Below are 19587 nucleotides of genomic sequence, written 5' to 3'. Positions count from 1 at the left end.
TCGTGCAATATAGAACAGTTATTACAAACTCTTATCAGTATGCAAATGCAATAGCACCAAGACACACAATCTGCAATTTGACTCAGAGAATTTCAGTGTGTCTTGGATGTAATTATATACTATCCTACAGCTCCTGAAGGGAATTTAACTTATGGCTTAGGAAAATTTTTTTTTCTTTTTTCCTTTTTTTTTTCTGGGGGAATTCTCAATTTTCAGTCACTTCTAGTAATTCTCTGGATCCAAAATCATCATGCTGCAGTTTAAAAGGTTTTCAATCTATGAAATTACTCATTGCTGATGAAAGCATTAACAATCCAAGACTTCATTTACAGCATTACAAAGAATCCAGGTCAGTTATGGGTAAATGCTTTTACTCAGCTTGGGCCAATGAAATTAATTACTATCATAAAAACCTGCACTCCAACCAAGAGTAAAGTTTAAGGGTGTCTCACCCTATTCAAAAGGAACAGAAAGGAAGGAAAAGGCCTGGACTCCAACATGAAAGTGAGCAGCTAATGCAGGCCCTGGGGAATATGCAGCAGGTGACAAGATAGGAAGAGGAGGATACTCCTTTCAGGCCAGCAAGCCAGCACTTTGTATCACATAAGATAAAATCTAATGTCTCCAGGGGAAGCTCAGCACCACCACAGAAATCCTACTGCAGCCTAATAGTTCTCTTTGGGATGTACTCTGTGTTCCAGAAACTGGGAGCCTGCTCCTTGCCAGCCTGGCTCTGAAATGTAGGCCAGCAGCTCGAACGTGGAGCGTGGTGATCCATGCTTTTTTATCCCAATCCTCCACCACAGCAAGAGAAAGGGATTAAGCAGCATTATTTTCCCCCTGAATATTTACTGAGATAATTACATCCCATACTATAATACAAGATTATTTTGCACAGTACAAAATAGCACAGAATGGGCCTGTTGTTTTATGGAAACCTCTTGGTCCCATCACTCTTGGGAGAGTACATTGCTGACCATGTTGGGCACACTCCTCCGGGAAAGTTTAACAGCAAACTCTTCCAAAAGTACCAAATAGATGCACTCAGCTTCTTCATACAGTCCCTTTTTTTCAGCAATCATATTTTTAAAATTATTTCACAAAACATTATTAATGACTTAAGCCATCTGTGTTTCTAGAGAACGCTCTCTTCCATCCTTTCTTTCCTTCCTCCTGCGCTGTACAGTAAAGACTTTTTTATTTACAACCACTTTTATGCCAGCAGATGTTACACCACGCAAAACTGCTTTGCTGCAAGTTGAAGAAGAAAGTGGTGGGAAGAAGTTTACATAACCAGACATCATCAACAAAAGCAGGAGAGCCTGGCAAACCACAGGCCATAGTCGTTTAATTCACACAAATCTCTCTTCCCCTTTCTCACTCTGCTTTCCAATTTGTTTTAATTCCATAGGAGGATCTGACTGGCAGTCACTCCACAATGCATTGCAAGGTTTAAATGCCAGCAGCTTTTCTTGTCTTGACAAAATGTACAGAGCAGAAATTTAATTACAACTGGCTGTAACGCACTTTTGTTTTGCTTCTACCCACCTGGAACACAGAGGCCGTTTAAAGTAAACATGTTTAGTCACTGGATAATATGAAGTATAAAAGAAAAGTTACACTGTAATAAAAAGAGATACATTTAAAAACAAGTTTGATTTCTTATCGCTGAACCTGGCTGCAACCAGCCAGCTGCAAGTGGCATTACTGTGATGGAAATAGCGTGGTGTTTCAATGCAAGAAAGTAAACATCTTCTCCCAGACAGCAGCACAGGAGTTGAAATCCACCCAAGAAAACCATTTGCATTATCGGCGTGCATTATTCTGCCCTAACGTCTTGACACTGAGTTTAAACATTAAGCTGGGAGTACAATGCCTCTTTTTTAAACTAATGCAATTTCTTGGGGCAAAATCTGATATGGCCAGCCAGATTTCCTGAGTGCTAGCTTCTCCTAAGGAAAAAAAAAAAAAAAGAAAAGGAAAAAAAGAGACATCAGTTTAATTTTGATTTGTCCAGTAAACAGATCAAAGCATTGCAGCTCTGCAGAGGAGGTTTACAAAGCCTCATTGTGCAAACATCCTGGGCCTGATGCTGCCAGCTGCACTGAAGCAAATCTCATCTGATGGCAGCCAGTGCTGGTTTGAGCTACATTGTCCAATGCAAAAATTTACACTTTAAAGGGAAGTCAAAATCTTTGAAGTTCCACTTGATCAAAAATTATTAAAACATGCAGCTTGAATTTTTAGGCTGATCTTAAACACATGTAGCTGGAAATGTTTCACACTTCCATTCTGTTGCTTATATACCAAAAGCTGTGTTCAGCTCTAGGCTCCTCCTATTTCAGCTCAATAAATTCTTTGGGTGAAGGAGCATTTTTAACAAATATGTACAACGCCTAAAAGAGAGATTCCAGAACCACTATTAGATCACTGAGAACTGCAAGACTGCAAAATGTAAATAATTTTTAGCATAACTGAAACATCTTTCTAGATCTGTGCTTTGTAAGATCACAATTTCTGCCCAGCCCCTTCTATTTCTTTTCTCATCCAACTGAGCAGTTGAGCTTGTTCAGGGTTTGCTGCTTGCTGCCTTTCACAGAACACAAAGAAAGAGGGAGGAAACAGAAATGACACAACCCATATAAATTAGTTTTAAAATGTTCAGTGGTAAGCCTGATGTCTGCAGATACTTTGATTCTTTGCAAAAGAAAATTCCTTTTTATACATATATATGGCTTTCACTTGTGTGTCCCCTTAAGCCAGCTTTGCTGCTTCAGACTATGTCCATATCATTTTTATTGCCAAAGCAATAAAAAAAAAAAAAAAGAAGGAAAGAACGAAAAAGTGTTCCTGAGTTATGCTCTGACTTAAAAGATTTACACAGGGAATCCTCAACCTTAGAAGCAACACCAAGAAGAACACTGTCATTTCTGCTGCAAGACTGTTGTCAACATCCATATGGAAAAAGACTGCTTGATAAATATCCTGTAACAGACTGTGCCTCTAAAACTGAAACTTTGCTCTTTCTGGGCTACAAATCAAAACTGGATCTGTTGCATAACAAAGGAATTAAAGGTAATGGCCTCTAAGACTGCATGGCACATGAGTGTGAGCAGTGTAAGCAACGCCTTGCTCCATACATTACCCTGCACCCCTGGGAGCTGGACTCGCAGAGCATGGCCATGTCCCTGATTTGCTACATTTTGATTTCCAAGTCAAGGTCAAGAAGTAATTTACCAGGATCCCTGTTGCTAGAACACATGGGCTGCAGGCTTTGGGGAAGTCATCTCACCACGTTAAAAAAGGTCTCAACAACTGGAATATAAAGAGATGAAATAGTCTGAAAGCTGCTTTATGCCCTTAGGTACTTCAGCACGTTGGACTGAACAGCAAGGATGCCATTTCCTTTTAACCTGCATATATAGCTCCGTATATATATTCTAATTAAAATTGCTGTATTGCAGTGTATTCCCTCATCTGAGGTGGGAGCAAATGGGCACCAAGCAGGTGAAATAAAAAATAACAAAGAATGCATTGGAATAAATGCCATAAAATAAATAATGCAAGGATAGTCCCTGCCCCAGAAACCTTGCAATTTAGGCCATGAACAAAGAATCCTTAAGGGATCATACCAAACCTACCTCACATTCCTGAGCTGACATTTACATTGTGCTGTACTCAGTTCATACTTCCAGGGCTGGAACTATGCACTTGTTCTGATGTGCACTGCTGAAATCTGCTCTGGATCTCGTGGTTCACAAGACAGTGACCCTTCTTGTCAGGCATTATCGTGACATTTAAGATAGATATTGAAAAATACCTAATCAAACACTGTGGATGACGGTGTGTGTCGTACTGTATTTCACCTAAGTCTTGCTTTAGAACAAAGAAATCTAATTTTTTAAGTGTGACCAGCTATGCCCATACCCAAAAGAGAGGGGGAGAGGGAAAGGGGACGGGGTGGTGGAATTACCAAAACAATACCAAGCAACAAGCAGCTTTCTGTCTGGGCCCCTCTCCTCCTGTGTCACACAGGGTTACCTGTCCTAACCCAGGAGTATCACCACTCCTCCTACAGGATCAAAAGTGTCCTCACTGCCACCCCTTGCTGGTTGAAACTGAGCTAAACATTCATTTTGAAATGATCTCAGTCTCAACATGGCCATCTAAAATTCCACCAGTACCTCTCCATCCTTAAAAAGGATTTTGACATCTGATGGTACAAATGAGAAGGCCTGAGCCCGCTTCATGGTTGTAGGCTTTGCTTTGGAAGGATAAATGGAGCCCCATCTGATGTGCAGGCCATGGGGAACAAATAAAGTTCTGAAAGTAAGGTCTCAAATTAACTATTTCACCTGCAAAAACTACTGACTGATTTATCAATCTCCAGCTCTGGAGGGCTGGTTTGTGCTCTTGCAGTGTGCTGTACTCAGGTCAGTTTTTCCCTCATACAAGGCAAATCCCCCTGCCAAGTCCTGACACTATTTGGATTCTCGTTACCTTTCTTTTGTTAGGTCAAATTTCAAGATTAAGAAAAAGAAGAAAACAAAACCACACAGTGCCAAACAATAAAAGAGAAGCTATTATCTATCAGATAGAATAGCTTTTTTTCCATTATTTTCCCTTTGAAAGGGGAAAGGAATGAAGCATTGAGTGGACAAACACCATTTTGGCCTATGAATCATCCCTGATAAAACTGCAGATGCACAAACCCAGTCACAACAGTATCACAGTAAGAGAGATCAGATAAATTTCAATAACCATCCAAAAGGCCCCTGAGATGAGGCAGGATGATCTTGAATTGAATTTTGAGATGCAAGACTCAAATGGACTCAGGTTTCTTGCTTGCAACACCCACACTCTGTCAATAGACAGTGCCGAAAAGGAAGAGCCAGATCTTGTTAAAATGATGTCTCAGTCACTAAGAGAAGTGCTAATTACCAGCTGGACTGAAGACCACTGAGATAAGCAAAACATTCCCTGCCACAGCCCTTTAGACAGCATTTGTTAATTTCTAAAACCCAAGATGTGATGATAGCAGGGAGAGATGGAAGGAAGGGGAGGATTAATCCACTGTCAGTCATATTTAAATAAGCCTTCCTTTAAATGATTTAAAATTAACTGACAAGCATTATCTTTTCATCAACTTCTACAAAAAGAAAGGCAGCCAGAAATTTATTTGTCTAATTAATGTGATATTCATGTACACAGAAGCACTTTTAATTGAAACTATAAGTTGGCTTTTCAGTAATTGAAGGATTTCAGGTAATGGTTTATGAAATCAAGAAATACGACCAGAAAAGTGGTTATAATTTAAATTATCAATTGCTTTTTAAGGAAGAGATGTAGCTCACCTGAAAAAATACCGTAAGTCTACAATTTTGAAATGTTTACATATAGTTTTACAGCTTCTAAAAAGAAAAGCAAAAAACAAACACAAAACTGACACCTTGCTCTGATAATTACTTCCACTAATGTTTTGAAGAAATGCTTCCACAGATCTTTCAAACGAACCAGGTGAAGCAACACAAGTTTTGGTGAAAATTTCAAATTATTCATCAAGGTCTTCATGAGCATTTAAATGCTGCTAAAGGTTCAGGCTATTCTTTTAGCTGCATCCCTTTACTGAGGGAGTAAAACTCCCTGGTAGGAGGCTGTAACCAGGTGAGGGTCAGCCTCTTCTCCCAGGAAACCAGTGGCAGGGCAAGGGGACAAGGTCTCAGGCTGCACCAGGGGAGGCTCAGGGTGGTTAGACACTGCAGTGGGCTGCCCAGGGAGGTGGTAGCGTCACCGTCCCTGCAGGTGCTTAAGGAAAGCCTGGACGTGGCACTCAGTGCCCAGGGGATGTTGGATCACAGATTGGATTCAATGGTTTCAGAGGCCTTTTCCAATCTAATTGATTCTGTGAAAATTAAATAATTCAAAAACTAAACCCCCAAAAAGACTAGGAAAAAAATAATCTCGTGGTATTATCGTCTTCTGTAAAGAAAACAATTGCACTTAAAAGCAAGAATGAAAATACCCAGCAAACATTCTGACACTAAACTACAGTGGGATGGAGCCAATTCCTTAACACCAAATAATGTAACTCTTAACACAGCGATGCAATTTCCTCTGCCATTTCTACCCGCGAGGATCAAAAACTGTTTTCCAGCTTTCAAAAGCCTCAAAGTATCGCCACATTGCTCAGCACCTGACTCATGGAAAACAGAATCAATCATTTGATGATTCAAAATTACCTGAAAAACTACCTCTATGTTTTTCCACATAATTTCAGATCAGTTCAATTGATGTTTTTAACGTGTCAGATACCCGAGAGCTGCACTGAGATCTTTGTTTTCACAATATTATTATTCATTTGTTCTACTGTGGGGAGAGGAGGTGGTTATTCCAGATTAAAGTGAACGGTGTCTTTTCAAGGGTAAATTAAAAACTAAAGCAGGATGAGATCAGGGAAGATTACCAGGCACTGTTTATAAACTGAGCATAACTAAATCAAAGGTTTATAAATCAGAGCATGCATTTCTTGGCAGATTGATTTGGTTTTGAAACCTGAAGTGCCACAGACTTAATTTTAAAAAAATCCCCAGCAATAAAGCTCACTTTTTTTTTCAGAAGTAACTGATTTCATGCCAATTCACAGCTACTCCTGTAAAGTATTGCTTTCGCCTCATGTGTTTTAAAATACAAGAAGCATTTACAAAATAAATACGTGTGTTTGTATAGCAAAGAATTACTGCAAAGATATACTTTTGATTTCCCCACATCTGGAAATGCAGTTAGGTTACATGAGGCTTTTAGTTCATCACAGGAAAGCTGTAAGAAACTAACACACGGGAATCCACACAAAACAAACAAAAAAATCATTACAAATAAGAAGAACAACACTAAGTTTAAAAAAAAAAACTTCCAAAACAATGTCCCCCAAAACTCTGACTCAATCAACTGGTAGACTGTCACCATAGCCAAAACCCAACAGATCATCTTTTTTCTCAGACTGCAATCTAAAGATTTAGCACTGAAAATGAAGATGCAGCAGAGAATATGAAGGTTTTTTGCACGACTTAGACTACCAGATAAAGGTCTAAGCAAGCTGTGATTCTTCTATGCACACAGGGACCACAACTCTGCAGTACAAACTTCACTAGTAAGAATTCTTCCAAATGAACTCAACCAGACCAGCAGAACTGAAGATTTATCCCTTCCATACCCAGCAAATGGAAACATGGCACAGGAACGACACCCAGCATTTCTCCACAGCAATGCTCACCCAGCTCTCTAGAGAGGTAGAAGCAAAATGCAGAGGACTGATCCTGCTGTTACCCCTTCCTATCCCTCCAGGGCTCTGTGCACCCTCACTCCCAGCTGGATCCAGACAGCTCTGTGACCATCAGCAGCAGCTGGGCTCACGGGAGTGCCTCTGGGGTTCTCTCTCCCAAGCACACAACCCCTACAACCATCCACAAAAGCACCCCTGCAGGTTACCCCTGCACCCCTGCAGAGCCCATCAGCACCAGACCAACTCATTAACTCTCCCTGTTAAGCACCACATGCTTCCTCCAAGGTGTCATTCTTCATTCATTCCACAGGAAAGAGATGGGATTACTCCCATAAAAGCCGTGCAAATAGTTCTGTTACCTGATGCAAAGACTAATTTAAGACATTTTCTTGTATTAAGTCACACAGATGAAATGGCACACCAACTATTTTTATATGGCTCTTCTAGTTAAGTTCATGCTCTCATTACAAAGGAGACCATTTTATCAACATCTGTTTACCAGGCTTAGCACACATGCCAATTCCAGTACTTTCTCAGTTTGCAAAGAAAAACAAACAAAAAATGAAAAGCATGCAGAGCCAAACATACACAATACTTTAGGATGCATCCAAGTAGGCAGGAGCCTGCTTGAGAAAAGCAAAACTATACCAGGGACGTGTGAATGCAAAAAAGCAGCAAGCTGTACAACTAAAAAAAACTTTGCCCAGTTTGTCCTCACCTGGGCCAAGGTCTTCTCAGAAGTTATTTCTCTTCCCAGCCACCTGGTACAGTCACAGGTCATCAAAAAGCTACTCTGTATTTCATAGCCAAAACCGAGAGCATCAGCAAAAAGAACAGCCAGACTCTGCTACATACTGCCAGATTTGAAGGGCTTGGGCAAAAAGGAAACGAGCCTCCGTATCAGTTGAGTCGCAGCAGAGAGATTGCAGGACCTTCCCCCGGGCAAACGCAGATGCACGGCGGGGCTGCCGCTGCCAGCCCCAGAGCGAGCGGAGGAGGCCGAGGGTCCCCGAGCCCAGCTGCCGCGCCGGGGGGAACGCGGCACCGGCAGCACGCCGGGACACCGAGCCGCAGCTGAGCCTCTGCCGCCCGGGCTGCCCTATTTGAGCCCTCTGTTGTTCTCCCAGGTCACACCGCTCCCCGCCCCGCCAAGCCCCCACCTTCTCCTCCGGCGCGGGGATTCTCCAATCAAAGCAGATAAGCGCATCATGTGAGGGATGGCAGACACGCTGAGGGGAATTTCCGAGAGCTCCGCCGCACCTGCAGCATCCACGGCTACAGGAGATCTCCCGGGTGAGAACGACAAGCCAAGCAGGGGTGCCAAAGTGCCCACGTTACCTGCAACTCACGGCTCCCGGGGCAGACTGCAGCACCTCATTTGCAATCTGCTCTGATACACCTGCAACCACATTCCATCTTCCCTTGTCATTTACTGTGTGACCACTCTTCCTAAGCGTATTTTGCTAGGGAAGCAGTACACAAATAACACAGGCTGAAAGACCAGAAAGCAGTAATTACTCAGTCTCTTCTTTGCTGATGTCAGACATGCAGTACAGCTCTCCAAATCCACCAGAGCACCCAATTAATCTGCACTAATCCTCAAGAACTATATCTGAAAAACAAGTAGTAAAATCAAATCATCCAACAGCCTCTGCCTTGCCTTGCAGTCACCACACCATGCTACCCAACCTCTGCTTTAACACATCTGAGCTTCCTTCTCATCTCTGCAAACAAACCTACAGAGAATTCATCAGGCTCTCTCCCTGCCTTCTTCAGAAATGCTTTTCTTTCCATGATCACGGTCCTTCATAGAAAAAATTATACCAATTTCTGTAGGGTTCAACAGATCACGTTAGCCTTGCCAAAGAAACCACTCCATGGCTCAATTTCCTACTTCCCAATAAGGCATTCATATCCCATTTCAACACACACTTGACCGAGAAGAATTCTGTAGGAATTATCCTAATTTGTGCATTTCAAAACAAACAGGCTCTCACTGCAGCTATCAACTCCTTTCTTCCCTCTGTTTCCTTCCAGCAGTGGCAGCAGCAGTCTGATGCAGAGATGGAGTCAAGCACCCTGGATCCAGAACACAGCCTCGGCTCAGAGGAGAGCACGGAGCATCGGTACGTGCAACAAGTACAGCACGTGCAGCAACATCCACAGTGCACATCCCCAGAAGAAAAAACATAGGCAAATGTGGGAGACATGGCAATTTTAGGCATGGGAAATAGATATGTTCAAGGAGTAGAAAAATGGGAGCAGAAAAACCCATAGAGTTTTGGAATGGTCTACAAGATCAAGGAGGAAAAAAATGCCACTTTGCTGTGAGAAGTTCTTTCATTCGACCTCATTCAAGACCACAGCTTACATCTCAGAGAACTCCCTTATTACTCGTTATTTTCCACATCAGTGTTCACAGGATCATGGACAATCTAGATCACTGGAATCCAAGAGATGCTCCTTATTAACCTTTCAAGTCCTTCTTCTCTTTTGCCCCCTTTATTAGTCAATGACCTCCTGGCTGATTACTTCCAGTCTGCGGGAATGTCCGTGCTCAGGCTGAATGTAGAAATTGTTAGAAAGGGAAATTTACCTGTAACTTCAAGAATAAAGAGCCTGCTCTTTAATACCTTTTTCATGCCCATTTCCTCCTTACTAAAGTGGACCCAAAATTTCTGTAGCTGAATATATATTCCCTCTTGGCTGGCATATTGCTAGACCAATTGCAGATAAAAATTACTTCTATGTAACTATTTGATAGTTCGATGACATTTGTAAATTTTTTATCTTCATAACTTCAGATGGTGCTGCACATAAAAACAACAGAATACAACCACCAAGACTAGATTAAGACTTTTCAAGTAAAGGGTCTATTGGTACAACATCTGAGAAGGAGCAATGTAGAGGGTTTAATTTGAATAGTCCCTTTTAAATCCAGCTTCTGTAATGTTACACACCTGCTCAAGGTCTTCTAGGTTGCAAGGTTGGCTCACAAAGGAAGTTACAATTTGAGAGCCCCAAAGTCAACCGAACAGAACCGGTTTCTTCAGAATTGAGAGGGCAAAGGCACTTTGTTACCTCAGCACCACCAATTTCAACCAGTCGGCAAACAGCCCTTACAATGGAGCACATTCCAAACGGGCTGTCTCACCTCATTTGCCAAAGCTCCCAGTTATTGTTACTGGGGAAAGAACAGGCTCTTATTCTGAGGGAAGATCAAACAAGGGACTCTTAGCTCTCCTGGAGCAGGGCCTTGTGGTGGTACAATTACACATCCATATAAAACAGAAAAGCAAGGCCCTAATTTGGATGTACAACAGCTGCCAACCAGCTTCTTAACCTGCCCTTTGGTCCCTGGCTATCGCATACAGAAAGGTGAGAGACCCACTGTGAGGAATTAGGAGCACCTATGGGACACAGAATAGATTTTTTTATCAGGCAGCTTGGAGCAATTGCATAAAGTCAGATTATGGATTCACCTGCAAGGTGGTCATGTAATAGGGGAGGACAAGGCATGTTCCACGCTGTACCCATGGTCTGTCTGTCCCATGGTGAGACATGAGCCATGGTCTGTCCCATGGTGAGCTATGAGCCACAGGTGGGACAGGATCAGGACCGAGCATAGCAACGCTGACTGGCAATGGAAAAGAACAGGAAACCACAAAGACATCCAAGTAACAGCCCCATCTGCCACAGAAGCCTACACAGTACAAAAGGCAAGTGGCCTTAAAAGCTGGATCCCTTGTACTTCTCCCTTTTCACGAGCAGATACACCACATTAACCTAACCTTTCAGTGACACCGCACTGCTTCCCAGGGACAGGCTCTCTCCCACAGGAAGGCTGACTAGTGACTCTAAGAACTCTAAAGGTGAAATGAAACATTATAATCGCTCACAAATACCATTTATCCAGAAGTAGTAACAAGGGAAACAGGATACTATGACTTCATATTTGGCTAGGAGGCTCCTCAGAGGAGAGGAAGATGAAGCTTTTGTCTCGTTCTTCTCCAGAACTCAAGATTCTTTTGCTGTTGCACAGGTACAACTTTAACACGTACTTCTTTAGTGGCTGATGTGTAGAACGACTTGTAAGGCAAACTGACCACAGCACTTCACTACCTCGCACAAGCTGATGTTGGTTCTCACAAGGAGGAGATGCAAGAATTGATTTTCCTCCAAGACCCCTGCAGGGAAGACATCAGCCACCCATCACCCAGAAGTCTGCAGGAGAGGAACCTCAGCAGCTGCAGCTGAGCTGCACCATCTATTTCTGTGCCTCGCAGAAGCCGCTTGGGAGCGTCTTGCCCTGCAATCTGCAGATTCCCAGCATCAGCACCCCACAGACAGCGGCGGAAGGGTTGTTCTGATGCTGCTCCCCATCTTGTGGCACCCTATTCCACTCACTCAGATACTTCAGCACGTCCTTCTGGAACAAGGACCTTACTGCTAGGCTAATGAATTCTTTCCAGAATGGCTGGGAACCCGCCCTCTTCCACAGTTTCACAATCCCCTTTAGCCATATTCACCAAACTTCCAGAAAGCACTACCACCATAAGATGGGTGAGGACCAGCAAGATAAATTTTAATAGTTTAGTGTTCACAGGGCAAGATACAAGCAAAGCAGGATGGTTAATGCCAGAGCACAGTACCTTTGGTATTTATACCACTGATATCCCATATATTCTAACCCTCTACAGGTCAGCTCTTTGGAATACAAAGTCCAAAAATCACACTCTTTTTCTGCAGAGGCAAGAGGATCACAAAACCTGTTCCCTGCCGAATAAAACTCATCTGAGCCTTTGATGCGTGCACATAGGTAATTTTGATGCGGTGCTACTCATGAATCTTTCATAAGAATAAGATGTCCTAAATAGTATAATCCAAAAACTTTTGAGGGCTGGATCATAAACACCTCCACTGTGTGCAACTTCTCCAGACATCAAAGAGCCTTCCCCAAACCAGATGCATTACATATCTTGCAAAATTAGTAAATGTACTCAAGCCATCAATTTTGCAATTTTTGAAGTAGCACAATGCATCTATTTATTAGAGAATGGAACTAAGCCCAGGCTGCTGATTAGCCATCCCACAAATAATGCTTATGCAACCCTTCGTAATGATTTCCACTAACAACCAACCGGAGATTTTATGACTTGGAAAATTTCACTTCTAAAGCAATTTACAACACTTCCCAAAATCTAATGGGACAGATGATTGAAAGTACAGAGGAAACCAGCCTTCTCCGAAATCAATGAGGTACAATTTTCGTAAGTAGTCTCTCTTAGGTAAGATGCCTGCACTAAGTTTTATTTCTAAAATTCTCATAAGTACTCCTCTTTCCCTTGCTCCCTTTCCTCTAGAAAAGGGATTAATTCAATTTTAAGGAAAATATTAAAACAGCAGTTTCAGACTTCAGTCTCTGGCAAATTACGAAGAGGAAGGAATAGCAATTGAGCTGTTAAAACCACCAGGGAAAGCAAACCACCACCAAACAATTTGAAAAGCCCACAAAAATGACAAGATAAAAAATGAAACAGAAATACAAAACAAGTCATCTCGGTAAGCACTTATATCCCTACAAGCTTTCAACCCAGTATACCTAAGCCTGGTGAAAATGAAGCCATCAGCTCCTACACAGCTGTAACAAATACTTGACAGACTTCCAGCACAGCCCCAAGTTCACCATCACAGCCAGCTATTGCTGGAACAAATGCCCAAAGTCTGCAACAGAAGTCAGCAGCGTATGTCAAGCCCAAACAACTCGCCATTGTTTTTGAAAAGGTGAAAACAACACAATATTTTGTGTGAAACATAACAGAGAAGTATTTCCTCTGTCAGTAAGGGAAATTCAAATCACTTCTCTTTCCTGCCCCTTTTGGTGTTTCTCTCTTCCCCTTCAAGGTTCTCTCTTCCCTGCATTCTAAGAAAAAGCAGAGCGTAGGTTATGCATAAATTCATGACAGAAAACACTATTTTAGAACAAAGCTCCTGTGCGTGGGTACATGTCTGTAAAATAAAAGGCATTGTTACTCTCCCAAGTGCACATCCACAGCCAGCAATCAAGTCAGATCCTCACATTTTATTTTGACAGCCACGCAGTCATATTTTCACCAGGGGTTTGACTTTCCTATCAATACCTGGTTTTTAGCGATATCATCAAGAGACGAATCAAAACTGACACGTGAAGGCACACTGATATTAACGGCTGTGGAAGAGAATTCTCATCCTAGAGCTCTGTAATTTAAGTACTTCACCAAGTTACTGGTGGCAGGGAGGAATAAATCTGTTCTCAACTCGTATTTAGGAACCGTCTGTGCACAACACAAAACTGCTCGGCTGCATGTAACAGTAATTATTTTGCAGTTCTTGACACTATTAGGTACCCTGGATCTGGTGAAAGCCTGCAAGTACTGCGGCCATAACACTTCCAGAAACTGGAAGGAGATTGACCTGAAGTGAGCAGCATCAGCTTGCTAACACTGCTCAGGTATACTCCAGAACACAGCCCTGAACACAAACGTGTTACGGAAGAACCCGCTGCATGCCCTCGCAGGATCCGAAATGTGACGTTTTCCCCTCGCTAACACCAATTATTAAACCAAAAATTCCATGGTGCAACAGCAAGTGAAGCTAGAGAAACACAAACATTATTTACGTATTAACAGAGGATGGTGCACACTTTACTGAAGATTTATACTGTGTAAGACTTTGTGTCAAATCCACCTTTCCTACAGATGCATCCCCATGGACACGTTAACATTATATAAACTCCCCCTGAGATAATGATTATTCTATAACTTCCTAAAATCATCCCCCTTTGGGAAAGTATTACCTAACAAACACACATTAAATACCTCACAAGCGCATTAGATCCCTGGGTTTCTACTAGATTCTAGCATTAAAGAATATCTGTACTTTATTTTGAGATATTAAAAAAAAAAGACCAGGCTGGATAACTGTAACTGGAAAGGATAAACAGGATTAAGTAACAGGTGTCTGACTGCACATAATTCAAAGTCGTGCATGGAATACAGTGCACAGCCTTGGAATGGCTATGGAATGGAAATGGAAACATTGCTTTTGCACCTTGCTTTGAAAATCACCAGTATGTGATTTACAAATGTCTTGTAAATTTCAGCCACACAGACAGAGGCAACAGGAGCACTTGTATCCCCAGAGACCTTTGGATATATACAAAAGAAAATAAACAATCTTCAAAGGTAAGCCTGCTGGGGGGGCGGGGGGAGGAAAGGGGATAAAAAGGAAACAAAAAAAAGGGAAAAAAGGAAAGGAAAAACCCCACTGCAAGAAAGTTATACTTAACTGCACAGAAACATTTGTCACACCGCCCAGCACTGACAAAATCCGGATACACTCAGAAACTACAGCGGCGAGGATGAGGGGAGGACTCCAGCCGCCAGGCACACACGGCAGGGACCCACACGGGGCCGGGACCCTCACGCCGGGCCGGGACCCGCGTGTGCGCACAGCCACGCATGAAGCTGGCCCGCAGACCCACGCGTGTGTGTGCACAGCCCTGCCTGCGTGTGGCACTCGGGCGTGCACGGCAGGCAGACACACCTATGTGACACACACCCACGTACCACAGACCCACGGGCGTGACAGACCCACACGCCGACGGACCCTCGCGGGCGGCGGCCCCACGGCTCTGTGGCGGCCCCGCGCGCTCGCGCCGGCCCCACGCGCTCGCGCCGCTCCCTCGCGGCCGGGGGAGCCCAAGGTTAGGGCCCGGCGCGGGGGGGGCCCCGGGCAGCGCCGCTCCCCGCCAAGGGCGCGAAGCCGGTGACAGAGCCTCAGCCGCCCCCCGCCCGCCCCGCCTCAATGGTGGCCGCTCCCGCCGCCCTTACCTCAAGCGCCGAGGCTGCTTCCTCCTCCTCCTCCTCCTCACGCCGTGCCAGTGTCTGTGTGTGTCTGTGTGTGTGTGCACGACCCGCCCGCCCCACAGCGGCGGCGGCTCCTCCTTCCCCCCTCCCTTCCCTTCCCCTCCCTCCTCCCCCGCCGCCGCGCCCGCCTCAACCCCCGCAGCGCCCAGAGACGCGGCAGGGACGGGGGAAACCCCAGGGCGGCCGCCGCCTGCGCTGGCCGGGCCGGGCCGGGCCGGGCCGCCGCCGGCTCCCCCCGCCGCCGCGCAGGCTGCGGGCAGCGCATGGCAAGTGGGCGGCGGGGCCGCGGGCGCGGAGCTCCGCCCGCACGGCCCCGGGCGCGGAGGCTCCGCGGCGCTGGCCGGCACCCGCGGGTACCGCACGCTGCCCCCGGAGGATGCCCGCGCCGGCGCGCCTCCGTTCAGTGCGCCTATCGGAAAGGGGCGAGGAGGAAATCCCCCTTCCACCGTGTGCTCCCGGCAGGCCTGCTGCTCTCCGCGCTGCCAAAGGGAGAAAGGCGATGTTGCGGAGGCCGCTGGAGGGTTCCCAGAGTCTCGCAGTTTTCGTCTCAGAATTACAGTTGGAATCCGTGAGGTTTATTTGGAGTGAGCCTTGAAGGAGCTCTGCGCACAGGCAGCGCGGGATTCCCTCTTCCCACATCCCCTGGCCAGCCCTTCCCCAGTTCATGACTGTCTACAAACCACTGCCGTGGGCTGCCCTTGTGCCCTCCCTGTGCTCCCCTCTTTCTGTCGCCGTGTGCCCGGTCTCAGCTTTCCCCGTCTCCTCATTATTTCAGAGAAATGATTACCCCCTCGTCAAGGAAAAAAAAAAACAAACGTGAAACGCCCACAAAACCAAATCGCTGAGCTCGACAGGCGAAGCAGGTTCCCCACGCCTGTTCACCCGCAGCCCGACTTCGGACTTTGTTAGCGAGCTGTGGAACGTGTGGGACCGCTCCGAGGGGACACCGGCACCGAGAGCCGGTGTTGGGAGAGGCAGCAGCTGCAGATGAGAAGTTATCCAGCGTGAGCTGAGGAAACAGGGCAGGAAAATCTGAAATCGTTCTGCTAGTCACAGAAAGGGCGTTGCATTGCCATGAACTACTCGAGCCAGTAACGCGGTAGCCAAGAACTCAGGCTGTATTATCCTATAACATACACTGCACAAATCCAAGCTTGGAATGAGAGCCCTCACCCAGACACCAGCGCTAGCATGCGATTTAAAAAATATTCTGCCTTCAAGAGCTGCCACAGTGCTCCTATCAAAGAAGTAAGCAAAGGGGGACTGAGAGCAGCAGCAGGGATGACAGGCGATTCCAGGGTCAGCAGAGCTGCGCTCCGAGGGGCTCCTGTAGCCCAGGCAAGTGCTGCGCTGGGCAGATGTTTGTGTTTGCTGAAGTAGCCTCAGTTAGAAATTCCTCATGGGCACGGGGGCAGAGGCAGGGCTTTAGAAGTCCACGAAGGGCAGCAGGGCTGGGGCGGGCGTAGCACGCCGAGGGAGGTGCAGGAAGGAAATAACAAAGGAACCTGGATGAGAAGCACGTGAGCTGGACGAAGGCCAGTATTGCTGGCAGGGCTAAAGGGATCTAGTTAACAGGATATGGGAGCAGCAATTATAGCCATTAAAGATGGAGGGTATTGGCTTCAATGTCAGATGGACGGTGAAGAGGGCTTTTTGTTTGTGGTTCCAAAGCGTTTGTTTCTTGATGAATGGGAGATGGATGCATTTATGTGTACGCAAATGAAGTGCTCCATGTCCTTTTCATTGCTTTCTTTTCCTTTGATTTTTTTTTTCCTTTTTGCCATTGGGCTGTATGTAAATTAAGTAAGTTATTATATAAGTAGTAACAAAAAAAGTATTTTAATTCCGATGAGACATAATCAGTTGCTCGCTAGGAAACAGTATTGGATTCTCCTTAGGAATCCCTGTGTGGTTTCTCTTCAGCTCTCTAGAGCTGGCAGAGTTTGTAAGCACTGACATTGTTATTCTGGTCCATAACTCTATCTGGCTTTTCCCATGATTTCTTATCTCCTTTTCCCCAAAAATGGCTTCTACGTGACTATAGGTCATGGCTGCTTGCCTGTGCGAGATTTTATTCCAGGGTAAAACTAGGCCTATTATCTTCATTATTGTTATTCTTAAAACAGCTTTAGCAAAATGCAGGGACCTGAAACTTTTGGGTAATTGCACGAAATGCATCCAAGCAGTGGCATCTCAGAATTGGTGGAAGTGTAGTTTCTTTAGAAAAAGCTGCTCTTTGTCCTTTCCTAAACACTTCTTCCCCTTCCGCTGTCATTCCCTGACCTGGCTTGTTCACTGAAAGAAGGGCAGTCAGCCAAGGAACCCATGTCAGGACCCCAGGCCTGAGAGGAAACAGAGGTACTGACAATGCCAAGGGTTCTGCACACTAAAGGTGTTTAAAGTCACAGAAAGTGAGGCTATACGAAGGGTCTGAAGCTCCCCACACAGTTGCAAATGGCTGGGCCAGGCCCCCATCTCAAGATAAATTCCCACTTCCGTGAATTTTATTGTGGTACAGCTCTATTTACACACTTGGACTTGTAAACGCAACAGCTGATGACAACAATTTCATCTTTGTTTCTGCCCTGACTCCCTCCTGACTTCAGCAGTGTGACTTGGCTTGTTAGGGATAAGTAAGGAGTGAATCCCAGAACCTTTGAATTTCCAGCTAGTTCTTAGGCTGACTTGCTGCCTTGCTGTGGACAACATACAGCCGTCCTGTTTAACTTTCTTCCAACAGGACAACATGGGCTATTATAGCGTTAGGAGCAGTAAATATAAACATGCAAATGCCAAAGATTTCACCCTCATGACTTAGCAAAAAGATTTAGGGAAAGGTGAACTGTGCCAACAGTTCATATCAGGTGAAAACAATATGTCCCGGGAAACACAGCAGAACATCCTAACCTCTGCAGCAATCAGCTGAAACCTGGTGCATTTTAAATGGCTGCTTCATAAAGGCAGAGTGCCACCTCACCTGATTATAGTTAGCAAAAAACTAGAGCTGCCTTCACAGGAACCCACTCAAGCTGCAGCATATTCAGAGTGAAAAATAATTTTCCAAAAACATTGATATTTTGGTAAAGTGTTATTTCCAGTGTTATTCCTTCTCTGATACAAGGGTGCAGGACGTTTTGTAATCACAGCCCCACTAGGTCTTAGAATATCCACCCAAAGGAATTTATTCTCAGTGGTTTATTTTTGGGCTGTGTAAAGCAACATTTTCCTTGGCCTTTAGCGTGTGCAGGCAATAGGCATGGAAACATGGTGGGTACTGGAGTCTGATCCTGCAAAATTCAGTGAGAGTGTTTCCATGCCATTAGCTCACAGCCAATCTCTGACAGATCCATGTTGATCTAACCTGTGTGTGCTTCTCACCGATTTATTCCACCTCTTGGTCAGGCCGTTGATTATTTTCTTTCCCAACACGGATGTTCTAGCTGGATCCATTGACACTGAATGCTGGGGGAAGTTTCACGTGCACAATTAATTGCCATTCGAAGTGTGGTTTATTAAGCTGGGCTCAGGGCTGCACGCAGCGGCTCCGGTGCATGTAGCTGCATGGATTTAGGTCCCCACTCTCCCGAGGGAGAGCCCGGCTGCCGCCCCTGCTGCCACAGGGCTCTGCTGGACGTGCTAACATCGGCCGCTAATGGTGCTGCGGTCGCTGCTGATGGGGGAAACACTGCCTCCGCAGAGTCGATAGCGGAGCAGCCACTTAGGGCACTCATTTTCCAGCCCTGAGCATCTGCAATGCAAAAAGGGCGATCAGACTGTCACTCGAGGGCCAAATTGCAGGCTGAAGTAGACAGACGCTTAGTTTCAGGTCTGCTTCCAAAAACAAGAGCTGAGGTGAATCATTTTGATTAAAAGTACTTTTGATCTTTTTTTCATAACTGTTTTTGTGAACATTGCTGGGCCATTTTGTTGCAGCTTGACGCAGACAGCAAGCTTGGAATATTTTAGTCTGCTAGTTAAAATTTTGGCAAAATACTGGAAGTCTTGGCAGTTTTAATTGTAGATGTCTCTACCAGCTCTCCCTTGCAAAATGTTAAACTACACAAATATTTTGGTTAGGCAGGACAGAGAAAAATGAAAGAGACTTTAGTCTTGAAACTGTCCTTTATTTTGCTGTCCTAGGTTTTTTGCTCAAGATTATTAACTTTCCACACCTGTGAATACCATCCTGTTCCAGACCTTCATGGTCCCAATAATTTGTATCAGCTGTGATCCCTTTGTTTTGTGCACCCATATCCCATCAAATGCTTTGATTTGGGAAAAGCTGAGGTTACTTTACTGAAAGCTGAAGCAACATTTCCTCCAGTATCAGATCTTTGATTTATAATAAAATAAAATTATCTGTGATCATTTTTCAAAGAGACTGTTAGCTTCCTTCTGGGC

General features: G+C 44.8%; 1 protein-coding gene across 6 annotated transcripts in view; it reads right to left on the bottom strand.

Annotated features, from left to right (window-relative positions):
• Nucleotides 1-15252, bottom strand: part of PLCB4 (phospholipase C beta 4) — a 175399-nt gene extending 160147 nt beyond the window's left edge. For 4 of the 6 annotated variants that reach the window (XR_014616088.1, XM_084203734.1, XM_084203733.1 and 1 more), the window contains exon 1: nt 15151-15252. The gene's annotated coding sequence lies outside the window, so the exon portion shown is untranslated. The remainder of the gene's footprint in view (nt 1-15150) is intronic. The other 2 variants (XM_084203738.1, XM_084203736.1) reach the window with 2 other exon arrangements.
• Nucleotides 15253-19587: the final 4335 nt, after the last annotated feature.

This window comes from Fringilla coelebs, assembly GCF_963513975.1.
Source record: "Fringilla coelebs genome assembly, chromosome: 3".
NCBI lineage: Eukaryota > Metazoa > Chordata > Aves > Passeriformes > Fringillidae > Fringilla > Fringilla coelebs.
Note: the sequence above shows the minus strand (reverse complement) of the source record. Positions and strands in the feature narration are given on the sequence as shown.